General features: G+C 26.6%; 1 long non-coding RNA gene across 2 annotated transcripts; it reads right to left on the reverse strand.

The window, feature by feature from the left end:
- Positions 1-12,290: 12,290 nt before the first annotated feature.
- LOC135922264 (uncharacterized) lies at positions 12,291-12,893 on the reverse strand. Of its 2 annotated transcripts, none has more exons than XR_010570818.1 (4): positions 12,717-12,893; positions 12,604-12,672; positions 12,504-12,554; positions 12,291-12,454 (listed from the first exon to the last, which is right to left on the reverse strand). It is a non-coding gene; the product is annotated as an uncharacterized LOC135922264 (long non-coding RNA). The 2 variants fall into 2 exon arrangements; XR_010570819.1 differs by having other exon boundaries at positions 12,324-12,427; positions 12,490-12,554.
- Positions 12,894-18,830: the final 5,937 nt, after the last annotated feature.

Here is an 18,830-nt window from a genome sequence, read left to right on the forward strand (position 1 = left end):
ATTTTAATATAAGAGGAAATAATTTTATGTATTTAAGAAGAATCTTGCATGCGCATCCAACTTTTTAGGCACAGGCAAGCTTGTATAGTATGCTCATCTAGTGAACAACGTTGGTCTGTTATAACATACTGTCCTTCTGAAAAAGCTCTTTCAGAGCTAGATGAGGTGGCCGGAATTGCTAGATAATCTCTGGCAATTTTTGATAATACTGGATATCTATTTTTATTTAATTTCCACCAATCTAATGGATTTGTATCATTGGAAATTGTGGCTTCATCCACGTATTTACTTATTTCTAAGTTATTATTATGAGGTTTCACCTGATAAATTTTGTCATAAAAGGACAATTTTTTGTTATTTTGTGCTTTATTTGTAAGTTTCGCTGATTTGTTATTATTTATTATATAAATATTGTATTCATTAGTAAGATATCCAATAAGAGTTTCCATATTATTATGCTTTAATAAATGACTTGATAGTTTAAATCTTGGGTCAATCATTGTTGAAATAATAAAGAGGTGTTTATTAAAATTATAGTATTTATTAAGTTTTGTTAAGGCAGCTAAAGAAGCTGTCTTTAAAATAGCATTAGGATTATTATTATAACTCTCCACATGCTCAAAAATACTGGTATATAAAGGAATAATTGTTGGAGTATTAGCACATGAGGCCATCTCTGTAGCAAAATTAAATGGTTCCAGAAATTCTCGGTATATTTCTATATTATTCCAGGCTAAGGCACTAATATAATTTTCTTGATTGGTATTTTGTAAATGATTGGTATATGTTGTCAAATAGGGTTTGAGCTATATTGTTCTTTTAAGCATTTGGTATGTTGAATTCCAACATGTTGGTATATCCAAAATTGGGTGAGGAAATTTTAAATGTGGATTTTTTTCAAGATATATTTTTTCGAGTTTATTAAATTTAGATATAGAAAGTTTAAAAATTTTTAAAAAATTTCTTATTTTTTTAAAGTTGTATTTAAGGGTTCCAATGAAGCGATGACAGCCAAATGTAAAATAGGGCAAAAGCATTTGCACACATTATCAAAATTATCTTTTTGTTTTTAAATTTTTAGAAATGATAAATTATTACTTGCATTGTCTAATGTAATGCAAAAAAAATCAATTTCAAATTTTACTTTTAATACAGAATTAAAAATATTATAAATAATAATAGAATTATGTGCTGATTTATTTAAGATGTGTCCATAATCCTGAGGTTCCAAAATTGGGAAGTGATAATTTTTTTTTACATTTATTACAAATTGCCTTTTTTTTTTATCACAAGTAGTATAAAATTCTCAGATTTTTGCTGTTCGTCTTTTATTCGATATTGATAATTCTTTTTGTTCATTGTCGCTATTATTATTAGTACCAACAGCATCTATATTTATTAACTCTATTTGGTCTTCATTTATTATAATATCCATTGATAGATATCATGTAAAAAATTTACTTCCATAATAAAAATAAACTATAATTATAAATAACAAAAATATTGATATCACAGTAGTATTTGGAAGAAATAACAGATGTAATCAGTTTTTGCAGTGAAAGTAAAAAAAATACCACGATATAATTATCCACGATAAACCCAAATAATTATGTTATTTTTAATATTGGTATTGGATAAAATTGTATTTAAACAATATATCAAAACCAATATATTTAGGTAATTGGTATTGGTTGTAAAAGCAATACCAATATTTAAATATATATTGGTTTATATTGGTATTGGTATTGTAAACCAATATTATATTGGTATTGGACCCACCCCTACTTACCACCAATGTGTTTATTAAGCATTGAAGTAATTTCATTTAATGAACTTCTTTCTAAACTAAATATCTGCAAATCACTGAATGGGTTGGGCCAGATCTATTTTTTTAAAATAATATTGAGTCAGGAATAATTCTTAAAAAATTTGGGATGAGCAAGGTTGGGTTTAAATTTTTAAATATTATATTACATTGTCAAATTGATATATTTAAAAGTTCTTGCAAGAAACAAGGTGCTAATATTTTTTATTCGCACAATTTTTTTTCCTATAAATAAATTTTTGCTGGACTGATTAATAAGTTTTATTTTGGGAAATAAGAAAATTTTGTTCTGGATCAGGTTGGGCAGGATAAATTATCTATGGGCCAAGACTTAAAAAATATGGCCTGGGGTAGATCACTATTCTAAACATCCAATTAATGTTAATACAACCTGCCAGTGTTTCTATAAGATCTTATAAATATAGGGAATTCTTTCCCTCTAATTCTATTACAGGCATTGACCAATCTTTGTGACATACTAGTTAATGGGGGGGGGGGGGTACATCATTCATTAATTCCCCCATTTTTGGAATCAGATGGATTGCTTTATAAATTAAAAACGATGACCTTTCAAATTTTTATTTTATCCCAATAGTTATCTACTAATGGGTCCTTTATCTCCCTAGGCTATCATTTTTATGATTTTAGAGAAAAAATTTCTCAAATCATTGTGGATCCTCATAAAATTACAATTAGGTGTTATGAGCAGGGGTGTATTGTGAAGAGAGTTTAGCTTCTTGCTTTTTTTTTAAATTTTTTACCCTGCTTTTCAAATTCTGAAGAGGGGTTGAGCCCCCTGCAAAAAAATTAATATTTTTTCAAAGGTGTTATTTAAATCCCTTTTCTCATTATTAAAGAAATAAAAATTTTTATAGTCAAAAATCTTCTTCAAATTTTTTTATAACCATGTAAGACAAACAAAAAGTTTATTATAAATTACATCTGTTTTATTTAAAATATAGTTAGGGTCCTTTCAATAAGTAGTGATGATAAATATCTCCATTTTTAGTAGGTTTTGTGAACTCTTAAAAGGAAACCGAATTTTTCAGTGAAAATTATTATGTTTTGATCGAGGTTTAAACTTAAGTGATAGCTCAATCTTAAAAAAATATCAAGACCGATTTTCGACTGTTAGAATTTAGCCAATTTAAAAATAAAAGGGGAGGGTTCTAGGTAATGTTGTTAGACTGCTCGATTTGAGCCGATTTTTAAAAACAGCGAATTCTATTTTAGATAGAAAAATATTCCTTAAACCATAAAATTTCGTGAAAATGTGTCCAACCCTTTATGGTATCTATAACCTGTTTGCGTAATATTTTTTTGAATAAAATATTGAGTGAGTCGTTTTTAAAAATCGGCTCAAATCGAGCCCTTCAACAACATTAGTTCTAGGTCGCAAAAAAATTATTAAAAATAAATTAAAAAATTTTTTCACAGTTAAATAAATTCATCTTTTTATTTATATGGAGTATAAAAAAAAATGTTATTTTTAGTCAATATTACTTTAAGTTCTCCAAATCCCTTTTAAAAATTTTATTCTGTGACCCTTTTTATGTTGAAGGGTTTACATCCCTAAGAATAGTACAAATTCTTTTAAATGTTTAAATAGGAATTTGAAATTTTAAATACGCAGGTTGTTAGTATAAACATTTTACTTTGAAAGAAATAATAAATTTGGATATTTTCTTTATTAAGATCCTTATCTCATTTTTTCAATGAACCATTTTTTAAATTAATTTATGTTTAAAAAAAATCATTATGAACATGTTGACAATAATAAAATATGTGTAGGCAGCATCTACATAAAAGAAGATAAGAGGCAAACCACTTTTTCCTCTAAAAAAATTTTGCGACCCTTGGCCATGATATTTATTCACACAATATGTTACTACAGAATGAAGTAGAGTTTGCTCTTAATTTTTTAAGGGGGTAGATTGAGAGGTTAAATGAAATGGGACAAAATATATTGCTGTAAAAATTATTAAATACTTCTGTATAGGCTATAATACAATATTATTGCAAATAATTGACCAATATTATAATTTTCCGATGTCCTCGCCTCACTACGTCGTGGCGTTATGTCATCGTTTCATATTTATTATTTATTTATCAATTTCAAAAAAAAAATAATAAAAAAATTAATATTTCCTACAAATCATTCTATTCTAAATTCAATCAACAATATTCAAGTATTCAATTCTAATAGGTTATATAAAATTTTAATTATAGTGTGCAAGTAAATTATATTATAATGAAACAAATTATATATATGTATCTTAGATATCAAAAAATAAAAATAATATTTTCTTCAAATCATTCTATTCTAAATTCATGGAAATGGGAGATGATAGACTTGCGCCAAATGGCCTATTAGCAAGAAATAAAGCTATATTTTTCTTATTTATACGCATTTTCCGAATCGATAAAATTTTACGAAGATTGCCCAATATTTTTTGGTCAAGAAAATGGATATATAAATAATATCGTGAAAGAAATTCAATTACCTTAGAATTTAAATAAAAGTATATACCATTAGGATTTATTATATTGAATTCACAAAAAAGTACATTGATTGTTAATAGTAAATTATATAGAAAAATACAATTCCAAAGAAAATCATAGAAAGTTAAAAATTCATAGACACAGTGATTTAACTACAAAATATGATGTTGGCTACCAAGAACAAAACCTTAATTCCCAAAACTTTGTTGACCCAAAATTTTACTAAAGGTAAATTGTTGATATAGACAAATTTATAAACCTTTTTAATTAGATAATAAAAAATCTTCTTTATGAAAAACCTGGAATAAATTTATTTACGGAAATTTCTGGGAGATAAATGATCAATTTCATATTTAGAATCTTATTGTAAGGCTTACATTAATACAATATCTTCATACTTTTGGATTGTAGAGATTAAATTGATTTAAAGATAATATAAAAATACAGCAATATAATATTGATAGTAACGATATATTTAATAGATTTATTCAAATATCATGAAATGAATATTAATATTTAACTAGATGCCCTTAACCATATTTTGCATATTAAGTTATTTTTTTTTATATTAACATTATTTAAATCAGATTATTCTAAGGTATAATGATATCTATTGTCAGCTTTTCAGCCCACATAAAAAAACAAACAGGGGGGCGGAAGGGTTAAAAAATTTCAATCATTTAAGTAAATATTAATAAAAAGTTGTTCCTATTGGTTCTTATGAACTTTTTTGGATATTAAAAATTAAAATGTTCTTTTTTGGTATCATAAACACAATTTTCTTAAAATAAATAAACTTTTTTTATATATTTAAAACTACTTTGGTGGAAACGACAAGAAAGAGATTTGCCAAAGCTATCAAGATTAGCAAGAAAAAATTGGCAAATCCTGCAACTAGTGCTATTTCTGAACTAGGATTTGCTATTACTGGAAGGTTTTTAGAACAAAGAAGAACGTGTTTGAATCCAGAAAATGTTGATTCATTATTATTTTTGCATTATTAATTACATTATAATTTTTTTTGCTTAATTTAGTAATTTCCTAAAACCTTATGAAATTATTTTTTATTAGATGCTTAAAAAATTGAAAAAATGGCTATAATTAAATTTTATAATAGCAGGCTTGGGTTAAATTTTTTTTATAAATAATGGGTGGGCGAGTGAAAAATTTTGGACTAATGGGCGGGCGACTTTTTTTAAACATGGGCGGGCTAAAAACCAGCCCAACGCAGACCACTAGTATGTTATATATCATTTTTAAAAATTTTTGTCACTCCAAATAATCCAAATAATAGTTGTTAATTTTTTAAAGATAATTTTTGATATATAAAATATAAATAAGATTGCAATAAATTAGGAAATTTAAAATGGTTGAGAAAAGAAAATATAAAGAAATACATTTTAAATTAATATATATGTCTTATTTTAAAGGTTACTGGGATGCTTTAAATCTTTTACCTCGTGATAACCTATTGTATAAATTGAAACACACAACAATCCCTAGCAAGCTTCAAATTTACAAACAATTGCTCATTTTTTATATTAATTTTTTTATTTAATTTATTATATAAAATTTATAAATTATCTTTTGTTATAATTTTTTTAAATAAATGAAGTTTAAAAAAATAAATTACTCTTAATGAAGCCAGACCAAAGCTCAAGTACTTTGAGCCCCATAATGTTCTTAATTAATTTACCAAAATTAATATAAATTTAAAAACTTATGAACCATTTGGAAAATATTTATACCAATTTCTAACAGACTTCTTGAGATTTTCTTATGACTCTTCAGAGTTTCTATTTAGATGGTCCACTCTTTTGTCTTGTCATTTAAGGTAGATGTACGTAATTTTTCTTTTAATCTACTGTCGTCCGAAAAATTACATTTTTTATGCAGTTTCAATACTCTTATGTACCATTGCATGAAATTCTCACTCGAGTTCTGCTGTAATAAGTTAAATTTATTTATTAAAATGCTTTTATCTTGCACAGGTAAAAGGTAAGTTAATTTTTTAGTCACTATTTTAAGATCTAATATGTCGGTATCGGAACAAATTGATTTAATGTTGTCAAAGACCTCGTCTGACAAATTATTAAAGTATTTATTTTAATAGAGTCCGATAATGTGCTGGTCGAAAAATAACTTAATATTCTATCTAAGTAAATCTCAGTAAGTGGTCCAACCAATTTTGGAATTTTATATATTAATTCTGGTTTTATATCCATATTTTATTAATAATTCGTATATATTAGAAATTATAACACATCATATTTTAACAAAAATACAATGGAGCTGGATAAACTCTGAATCCTTATATACGTAAAATTTCCCGTTAAGTAGTTCAAAACGATCATATCCTTAAGGTTCCCGAATTCAAACAAGACATCATCACTACCCAGTATCCTTGAGTAGTGCACATCACAATTATAAGTTAATTCAAATAGTATATCATAAACAGAAATTTCCTAGGGAATGTTAACGAGTTTGAAAGAAAACATAATGGAAATAACTTTAAAATGATTTTTACCTTTTTTTTTCTTCTTTATATAAAATATATTTGTTTCGTTTTATAATTTTTTTTTATTATTCATATTTACTTTGCGAAGAGAAATAGTACTAGGTTTGGCTACATTTCTAGATAAAAAACTGACCTATAATTTATTTTAAAATTACTTCAAACTGGTGAAATTTATGTATTTTGGCAAAATTTTTGCCTTTAAAAAATTCATTACAAATTTTAATATTTTATTAAATCTTATTTGGTGGCAATTTTTTTATTTAATAAAATGATATTCATGTCATGTTATATATATATACTAAATTTTTTTAAAAAAATCTCCAAATTTATTTTTAAAATGTGAGAAAATTTATATAAGCAATAAAATTAATCTAAAGTAAACATAATAATTGGTGTATTATATGTTGTTTTAATGAAATGTATATAAAAAATGGGCATGATTAAAAAACATATCTTTTTTTTCTTCTCTTTTCTCTTTAGCTTTCACCTTTTATAGTGGTAAGCTCCTTCAATATCCCTCTCGACACTATGTTATTCATACTATCTCTTTTATCTAATTTATACTTCTTCATATTGGCTCTAATTTTATGGCCCCATTGAAGTTTTGGCCTTCCTTTACGTTTATTCGTCACTTCCAAACTCTCAACCTTATTTCCTATGTAGTTCATAGGCCTTCTCATTGTATGTCCATACCACCTAAGTCTGTTTACCATTATCTTAGTCTTAATGGGCACTACCTTTAAACTTCGCACCTTATCCTTTCTTGTTACCCCAGCAATCATCCTCAGCATTCTCATCTCCATAGTTTGTAGACTTCTCTCGTCTGATTATTTGGTTGGCCATGTTTCCGAACTATATAGAATAGTTGGTTGTACTATGGAACTGTAGATTTTCCCTTTCAATTTGTGTGGGATACTTTTGACAAAGAGCACTCCAGATAAAGATCTCCACTTTAACCACCCTTGATTAATTTTACTCTTTATCTCTTTCTCTGTTGTGCCGTTTGTTTGTATAGTGGAGCCCAAATATTTGCAGCTTTCAATTGCTGCAAATATCTTTATATATAGTATGCTTATAATATATAATCTTCAAAATAGGGTAAATAAAAAGAAATATGCATAAAAACTAGACAAATACAATCAACTAAATGCTTTTATTAAAAAATATCAAGATTTGTGATTAATTTCAAAATCAATAATATTAACAAAATAGAATTGTTATTATAAATATTTTGGTCAATTTTTTTTGCATTTACATCATCATATTCAAATGGCAGATACATTTTCAGCAAAATAAAGCTTCATACTTAGTATACACTATTATTGGGTTATTGAAAAATGTGGCAACAATTCGCACGATATATGGCCCATTCAGCATTCTTATTCACCTTTTCTATTATATACCATCTTGAGTATAAAATAATATATATTTTATCATTTTTGCAGCATCAGAAAGACCATATGTGATCTAATCAAACCATAGGAGTCTTGTTTTCCTGTAATCTTCATACTTATACATCTAATTATTTTTTAAAAACTTAAATAGTAACATATTTAAATTTTAAAAAAAATAATGTTCTGAATTTAAGATATAATCATCAAAATTCAAGGTAATGAAAGAAACAAACCCATATACTATGAATATTACAAAAAAAATAAACCCATATAATCAGGCAAAATTTATTATCATTTTTAAATTATTATTAAAAACAATTCCCATCTGGTTCAATTGTTTCCAACCATGATGGATCAGTTAGCACTTTTCCTATATTTTTGGGGACTTTCTTTTTTGCTGATACTAAATTTATGCGAGAAGCATGATATTTCCTCCAAATATTGGTAGTTGGATTATAAAATTTTTAAAATGGATACTGAATGATTTTCACTAGCATGTCATCTATGGCCTAAAATATTTAAAAAAATCTAATTAATCACGATTTTTAAAAATTACAATTAACTGTAAATAATTAAAAAATCTTATAATATTTTAACTTTGAGTCTGAGTGTACAAAGTCTACAAGGTTCACTTGAAGATCCTTCAAAAGGCTGAAGAAGATTTTTTATCATATAATTAAAAAGGTTTATAAATTTGCCTATATCAACAATTTACCTTTGGTAATAATTATTTTTGGGTCAGTAAAATTTTGGGAATTAAGGTCTTGATCTTGATAGCCAACATCATGTTGTAGTTAAATCACTTTGTCTATGAATTTTTTATTTATGATTTTCTTTGGAATTGTAAGCTTTTTCTATATAATTTACAATTAACAATAAATAAAATCAAAATACTTTTTGCGAATCCATTAATGTAAATCCTAATCAGGGGCGGACTGGCCATAATACTAGAGGCATTTTGCCCACGAGTACACGAGAAAATGTCGATTTTTAAAGCCTATCATAGGAAAATATCAAAAAAGAGGCCGATTTATGCTCACGTTATTTTCTCTTATCATTTATTTATTTTTAATGATATCTCTTAGAGGTCTGCAATGGGCGGGTTTTTATACCCGCCCGCCCATTTATCTATAAATTTTGTTCCCGCTCACCCACCTAATGTTTAAAAATTATTTTAATGGCTGGTTTGGCTCTTTATATATTTAAATGTATATTTAATTAAACATAAATATGCAATATTATGAAATAAAACTTATTTTTAATTAATTGAAGTCTTTTTGCCCATTTCGCCTTAAAAATATCAAAAATTTACCCGCCCACGCCCGCCCATTTAAAAATTTTTTTTTAACAAGACCGCCACCCGTCCAATGTTATAGGTATTTATAAAACTTCGACCATGCCCAAGTATAGGGGCGTGGGCAGGCAAGCATGGGCGGACGTGCGAAAAACCCGACCAATGCATTCATCTAATATCTCTATTATTTTAATATCACATTCCTTGAGAATTATCATGCCATTTACTATATTTTAATCCATAAAATATCAATAACGTCGCTTGACGCTATACATCATTACCACATGCTTTTCTTTGTTTTTTTCATATGAAGTGAAAAGTCTTTCGTTTGAGTTTGAGTAGAATGAAAACTAAGTTTTGGTGAATTTTTATATTATATTTCTTGTTCTTAATTCATTGAAATTAAATAAAACCCAGGTATAATAATTATAATAAAATAAATTTTTGATCAATTTGATTTTCTAATGTTTCTTTTTAATATTAATTAATTTTTATGTTATTTTTTTACTAATTAACTCAACGAACAGATTGTTGAAATCTTACCTAATATTTGGATTACTAGATATCATTTGCAAAAATTTTCAGTAAAATTTATTGTACAAACCAAATATAATAATCAACGGGGTGGGAGATATATCTTAATATTAAAGTATACCCTAATATTAAGATATATCTCCCATTATTTATATGATCATTAAATTGAGATGTATGTAAAAAGTCAATAACAACTTATATATATTTCATGCGCAATATTTGAATCCAAGGCATTTTGATGAAATAAAATAAATATTAAAGGTATTTCTGAAAAAGCCTTGGAAAAACTAGCATATTGGCAAATATATTTAGTTAAATTACGTAACGAATTGTGTTCATTTGCCAGTGTATTCAAGGGTTTAATAGCTTAAATGAAAGGACGATGATATCGTATCGTGAGGAGTCAAATGAAGAAGATGGAGTATTACAATATGATAATACCTCAGAGTGTGATAATAAATGTAACGAGAAGTGTTTAATATGCGTATATGAAATTCTTAACAGATACAATATGCATACAAGTGCATACACTAATTTATTTTTGGCATATGAATACATTTTAACTTTGTCATTTACGCAATTGTGAGAGAACACATTAATAAAATTAAAAAAATTTTTAAATAAGCTGAGAACTAATATAGGCCAGGAAAAATTAGAAGTGTTTATAATAATGTCAGTTGAACGAAAACTATTATCGCAGGAAATCAAAAATATTGTTTAATTGCGCAAAGATTCAAAGTTAATGAGAGATTTATCAATGTAGAAAATTATAAATTATCTAAAATTATTTTATTTAAATCATATTTATATCTATTTACAATATGATCGGTGCCTGATTTTATAAGTGCAGCAATTTTATTCTCTGTGCAATATTGTATAATTGCAATAATTTTATATGTGTAATAATTGATTTTATATATTAAAGCATGTATTATTTTATATTTAACATGTGATGTATTATTTGATTTATAAATATAATATACACCATCAATATGATTTTAGATGTGCAATTTTTAAATAAAATATTATGATTATCATGATGAATCCATTTACGGGAACCCACCGAAGGCGGAACAAAAACAAGCCTTCGACCCGCTAGAAAGAGAGCGAACCGCTATAAAAAATGCCCACGACACAGTAGCGTCGCCGGTCCGCCCCTGATCCTAATTTAGCACTTTTATTTAATTTCTTAAGCAATTGTATTTCTTTCACGATATTATTTATACATCCATTTTCTTGATCAAAAAATATTGGGTAATTGCCTTTATCAATATATCTTCGTAACTTTTTATCGATTTGGAAAAATAACCCTTAATTCATAGTGAAGCGCAATTACGATTTAGCAGCGATATCGTAAGCAACCGATCAGCTGGCATGAAAAGGGGCGAAATTTTTTTAATTACATGAGAACGGCCAAAGTATTTATTAATTCTATTTTATCTTTATATATATTATATAGGAAACTTATAATTACATTCTAAAACATGTAAAATCATACACAATAACCACAAATTGTATTAAATATCCTATAACCATTGAAGTAAACCTCATGGTAATAATAAAGTACTTTATTATTTAAATAAATTTTTTTATCTAAGTATTTAGCCTGTCTGTAGATACTCTACTTTAGCCTATTCCTTCAAAATGAGGATTTCAACCATCCTAAAAATTATTAGAACAAAATGCCTAGCTATATGGTAAACCTTAATTAATATTCATATGCCACCACTAACTTTGTGAGATTAGCAGAGGTGTAATATAGTGTATTTATATATATTATTATTTAAAAGGAGTTTGAAATAAAGTGGAATTTACCTGTGTTGGTAGTATTGATGGAAAACACTTATTACAAAATCTAATATAAATTTATTATGCTTATATTTATTCAAAAATCCTATATTATAGATAAATATTATGTTTATAAATATATTTTTTATAAATTAAATTATATCTTATTTTGTATTTTATATATTTTTTAATAAGAATAAACTTACAATTAATATAGTCTAAACTCATTATAAAATATAAATGTATGGATATGTCACTAAAAAAGCTATGTAGTATAATTTTATTTAAAAAAAAGCAAATAAGGTATTAATATTTATAAAAATATATTTTATTTCAAATAATATAAATATATATAAAATATCTATTTCAAATAATATAGATTATACAAAATAATTTTATTTAATTTATACATAAATATAATATATTAAAATTGTGTAGAACATCATATATTTGATTAGTTAAATCATTTTTCTGCTTTGCTTTTCTGTACATTTATCCAATTTTTCCCTCAATATAAGACATATGCCATATTCATAATTTTTATTTTTAAACATCTAGTATACTTTCCTCTTCTAATTTTATAAGTATTTTAAGTTTATCTATTTTCATAAATTAAATAATAAACATAAATTACCAATGTCATTAAACTTTCTCTTAGGACATTTATAATATGAACTATGACAACAGAAGATATAGATCCTTCAATATAAATAATATATTTTTAGATATTAACTACCAGACTCAGTACCATGTTAATTGATGCAGGACTTTTGGGAATAATTACCTTTCAATGTATTGTCACTATCAATGAGGTCAGCTAAATAATAATATCAATGAGTTCAGTTTAAATAAATATCTTACCAATTCAAATCTTATATTTTACATCCTTTATCTCCCCTTTATTTCATTGACACCTTTGTTAAATCTGGTGGTATAAAAATGAGGACTTTTGTAATTTAAATAATAATTTTATCTTTATTAATAGGTTTGATATTTTCAAAAAAAGTCCAGAATTGAGTAATTTCAGATTAAAAAATGTAAAATATGTGATATATTCACCAAAGGCGGTATTTAACGAATCAATATTTCAAAATCAGGCGACAAATACAAATGATTTGTTTTGTGACTCAAATTGCGCGGTTAATTATAAATGCGATATGATATTTACTGTATTTTGTATTCATCACGTCTAAATCGCAACCGAATATAATTTTATTCTAAAAGGCCATTTGGCTTAAGTCTATCATCTTCACATGAAAACAGTATTTTAAAGATTAGACAAATATTTTGTTTAAAATAGGCAATAGACTTTTTATTTCATACTATATAATAATAATTAGATATAGAGTATTTTAACACAGAAACGAAGATGATAATAATTTATTTTTTAAAAAAACATACATTTTTCACGTCAAGTCATGAACTCAAGTCGCGACTCGAGTTATAAATTTGAGTGGTGAACTCAAGTCGCGACTCGAGTTTTGAACTTGAGTCGTAAACTCAATAAATAGTTTATTAAATTTTATGAAACATTGCTTATATAACTGTTATTTATTGGTTAATTTAATTGTGTAAAACCCAGATCCGTGGCTTAAGTCTAAAAATCAACTAAACTAGCAATGAGCACAAACCACAAGCACAACCAATATATTTTAAGTTGTTTTTTCTTGACCTTATTAAGGTATATAAATATATGATTATTAGAGGCATCAATCGATAGCTAATTAGAACTATCGAATAATTAGTAAACCAAGCGCCACCTCTCTATGGCAATTACTACGTAGGTCTAGGTTAGAATTATTATCGGCACCAAATGTTGATATGATGAATTGGTATCAAATAAGTCGAGTTTCACCTAAATATGGTGTATATAAATTTGACTTATGAGCGGGGGTATAAAATAATATGGTTACTCGTATAAAATTTTTAACCTAACAAGATGTTTATTATGAAAATCGCGAAGAAGGGGAGGGGGGGGGGTGTTACTGCTTAAATCATACTGTGATGTATATTGCCGACTGTTTTTTAGATGAACCAAAGCTCTATTATGTCAAGACAAACATTGGTTTTATTTTAGACCTTTTTTTTATCGGGATAATTTTTTATCCCACGAAAATAATTTAGCTGGCTCACTAATATTATATTCCTATCCAGGCCTGAAAATTTTTTTTCAATAATTAATTTAATTTGAATTTATTTTTTGTTTTTTCGAAATTTTCCTCTTTTAATAAAATATTATTTGTTTTCATGGTACTTTTAAAATAAATAAGATCAAGAGCTGTTTAAATTTTTTTTTATAAAAAATGGGGGGGGGGGGGGGGGGGTAGATGAATAGCATACAAAAATTTTTATAATTTTATTTCAAATTCTTTTTTCTTGATGATTGAATATCCCTTATAACATTAAAATTAAAATCTAAAAATTCTATAATTATATTTTGAAAAAAAGATTAAAGGAAAATAATACATTTAGATTAATTCAATTTATTAGTCACAAATCACAATACACATATTATTATGTTTTTTATTTTAATTTTGAATGAATTTAGCGCCTAGCTGGCACCACCAATTTTTTGTATATATTTTAAAATTATTATTTTAGAAAATAAATAACCAATCCCTCCCCTTGTTTCTTTCTCCCAAAATAAATCTATCATTTTAAAAAAAATTTTGGGCTATTTTAAAAAGTTATAAAAAAGTAAAATTTTCTTGTTTTTTTCACCATTAACAATATTTATTTCTTTTAAAGATAATTTTTTTTATTTGTAAATAAATTTTTGATAATATATTTTTTCAAAAATTTTATTCTTATTTTTGATTACAAGTGCAAATTATTTTGTTAAATATAAAAGAATACATACTCAATATAAAAATCAATTACAGATAAAATTATTGCAATTACACAATATTGCACAGAAAATAAAATTGCTGCACTTATGAAATCAGGTACAGATCATATTGTAATATAAATAAGATTTAAAAGAATTAAGATAATATATCATTTTTACGTTAATAAATCTCTCATTAAGTTTGAGCAAATAAACAAAAATATCTTCTAGTTCAACCTGCGCTAATACTTCTCGTTCAACTGACATAATTAAAAACGCTTCTAATTTTTCTTGGTCTATATTAGCTCAGCCTATTTTTATAATTTTTAATTTACTAAATGTTCTCTCGCAATTAACCTCCGCAAATGACAAAATTAAAATAAAATGTATTCATATACCAAAAATAAATTAGTGTACGCACTTTTGTGCATATTGTAGCTTTTAATGATTTCCTACACGCCTCTTAAATACTTATTACATTTATTATCAAATCATATTGTAATATTCTATCTTCTTCATTTAACTCCTCACTTGTACATATGATATCATCGTCCATTTCATTTAATTTTGCTATTGAAGAGAATAACGAAAATAACGATTATGGTGAGAGTAAGTAATAAAACATTTTATTCACTAACTTTTCTCTTTTTTAATCGACTATTTATATATTTTTTACAAACTAAAATTAGACTATAATATTAAAAAGGTTAACATATAAAAATAAAATTGTAACTAAAATAAAATATAATTTGAATAAATATAAGTTGAATTTGAATTCATAACATTCTCCTTCTTCTAAAAAGCCTTCACATAAGTCTAATTATGTTATCATAGTTAGTTTATTCATAAAGTTGTTTCATAAGTCCATGTAATCGTTGGCTTGTATCAATCGTTGGTTTGTTTAAATCGATTTTGCACGTTGGTTTATTTAAATCGTAAGCTTGATTTCCTTACATAAGTTGTCTCCATAAATCATAATGTTGTTATATAGCTTGCTTGGTAGTACTCAGTTGTTATTATTATCATTTTTCAAAATTGTTATTATCAGTAAGTTGCGAATAATAGTTCATCAAATTGGATATAAGAATAACCGAAGAATGATAAATCAATAAGATTGTTATTTAATATTTTCAGCGTTTTGATTTTTTGCGTTTTAATATTTAATTTATTTTATATTTTAAGTTATGTAGTCTTTTAGATAAACAGGTTTTTGTTTAATTCGCACAGGTCTAGAAATAGGTGGTATATCGATATTATCAGTAATTTTTATATTTTTGTCCAGACTTCCCTCCTTAAAAGAATCCTTAGAGTCATAATTAATAAGTGTGTTAAAACAGTTTCTAATTTTTATATGATCTAAATGTCTCCTCAAAATACCTTTCTCTGTCTTAATTTGGAACATCATGTCACTTTCTTTATGTGTGATCATACCTTTGCACCATTTATCATCACCTTGTACTTTGTACCAAAATAAATCTACTACGTTAAAGGTTCTATTTCGTGGTGAAGTAACGTTTATTTTATTCTCCTTCTCCTCCAACGGTCTTAATAAGTCCCATTTAATTCTAATATCTCGATTAAACATTCTCTGAGATGGTATAACTCCTGTAGTATCATTACGCGTATTTCTGTAATTAAATAAAAATTTGCCAAGTGCGATATCTAGGTCAATTTTAATATTCCTTTTCATATGTGTTTTGAACGTTCTCACCATGCGTTCTACCTGGCCATTGGATTGCTGATGATAAGCAGATGTGAGCACATGTTTGATACCAAAATTGTTGCAAAATTTTTCAAAATCGTTACTCGTAAAGTTAGTGCCGTTATCAGTAATTATGGTTTCAGGTATTCCATATAGCGAAATAGTTTTAAAAATTTCTTTTAAAGTAACATCAGTCGTAATATTTTTAACAGGAATTATAATTGGAAATTTGCTGTAGGCATCGACTATTACCAATTTTTTGTGAAAAACGGACCCTCATAATCTATGTGTATCCTTTCAAACGTTTTGATTGCCGAAACCCATGGTTTTTGTATCTTTATAGGATTATCATGATATAGTTACAATCGTCACAGCTTTTCACTTCCATTACTATGTCATTGTTTATACCAGGCCACCACATGTAATCTTTGGCTAAGGATTTGATTTTTCCTGCTCCCAAGTGACCTTCATGTAATGACTGTAGTATATTTTTTCTCATAGAAGACGGAATTATGATTCTGTTGCTTTTGTAAAGACAATCCTTAATTATACTTAATTCCAAATCAATGTTTTTATAAATATTATTCATTATAGGCCTGTTATTCTTAATATCATTTATGACTTGTTTTAATTCAATATCTTTCAAAGTTTCATCACGAATTTGATTAAAATTAATAGGGAAATCTCCTATTCATTTATTATAGTGATATTTATAACAGCTTCATCATGACATTCTTGTGGTAATCTCGAGAGACAATCAGGAACAACATTATATTTACCGGCTTTATACTTTATATTAAAATCATATCCTCCTAATGTAATATTCCACTTCTGGAGTCTTAAGGACATAGTGCTATTATCCTTAAGACCCTTGGTAAAGATGTGAACTAGAGGTTTATGGTAAGTAATAATTGTAAATTTCATGCCGATTAAGTATTCCTGGAACCTCCTTATAGCAAACATAATAGCGAGAGCCTCACCCTCAATATTGGTATAGTTCATTTCGGATTTTAATAAAGTTCTTGACGCGAAAGCTATAGGTTTTTCTTTACCATATTTTTCAGTATGAAATAATACAGCTCCTAAACCACATTTCGATGCGTCAGTGGCTATCCCTATAGGTAATTCAGGGTTAAAATATGTCAAAGTAGGTGGAAGACTAATCAACTTCTTAAGATTATTAAAACTTTTAGAGTGTTCTAGGTTCCAAGCCCATTTTTCTTTGTTGACAATCTTATAGAGAGTATTTCTTCAAAATTTTTCAAAAATTTTCTATAGTAGCCAGCCATTCCCAGAAATGTTGATCAGCAGCTGATTTTGGTTCTGGCATATTAATTATTGCTTCAATTTTGTCGTGATTAGCATGAATCCCCTTAGCGTCAATATCATGACCCAGGAACCTCACTTTGTTTTTAAAGAACACACTTTTATTGAAGTTAGGTATTAGCCCATACGATGATATTCTATCAAACACTTTTTTATGTTGTTAAGGTGGGCTTCATCGTTTTTTCCAGTTATAAGTAAATTATCAATATAAAATATGACGTTACCCATGTCACCGAAGATTTGATCCGTTGCAGATGAGGTCTTAAGCCCAAAAGGAAGTCTAGTAAATTGGTAATATCCCTTGTGCGTAGATATGGTTAAAATATTTCTGCAACTTTTATCAATTGGAATCTGTAAGAAAGCATTTTTAAAGTCAATTTTCGTAAATTTCTTTCCTTCTGAAAGTTTAGCTATTAGATCATTGATTCGTGGTAGAGGGTATATGAAATCTTCTAGAGCTGGGTTTACAGTGTCCTTAAAATCAGCACAAAGCCTAATGCTCCCATCATCTTTGTAGACAGTGGTCACAGGACTTGCCCATCGGACATCATTCACCGGCTCAATAATTTTATCATGTATCCATTTTTTAAGTTCATTGCTAACAAGATCAATTTTTGAATAAGGAATACGTCTAGCCGGTATAATTTTAGATGGGCATCTCTTCTTAAATGTAACTTGACACTTGCTTTGTTGATTGGCCCATTAGTCAAGTTGTAACTCGGATTTTTTAACATCTCTAATACCAAGTTTTTTAGCCAGACCATGAGGTATAATCGTATGTTTTGAGCCTGTGTCGACTTGCATACATGTAACAATATGGTTCACTTTTAAAGTAGTCATAAATGCATTATCTTTGTCATTGAGCATGTCATTAGATAAGTTGTTAACATTGAAATCGTTATCATCTTTGTTCTTTGTAGAGTAAACTTTCTCTTCAATAATTTCTTCAATATTCATATTGTAATCATTGTTGTTGTATTGTATTTGCTTTCTATTATTGTTGTCGCTACCTCTATAATTACTTAAGTTGTTGTTATATTGTATTTGCTTTCTCTGATTATTGTAACTACTATTATAATTATTTGAATTGTTGTAATAAGATTGGTAATTGTTACGATTT

Source organism: Gordionus sp. m RMFG-2023, chromosome 1 (genome assembly GCF_954871325.1).
Source record: "Gordionus sp. m RMFG-2023 chromosome 1, tfGorSpeb1-WG-v2, whole genome shotgun sequence".
Lineage (NCBI taxonomy): Eukaryota > Metazoa > Nematomorpha > Gordioida > Chordodea > Parachordodidae > Gordionus > Gordionus sp. m RMFG-2023.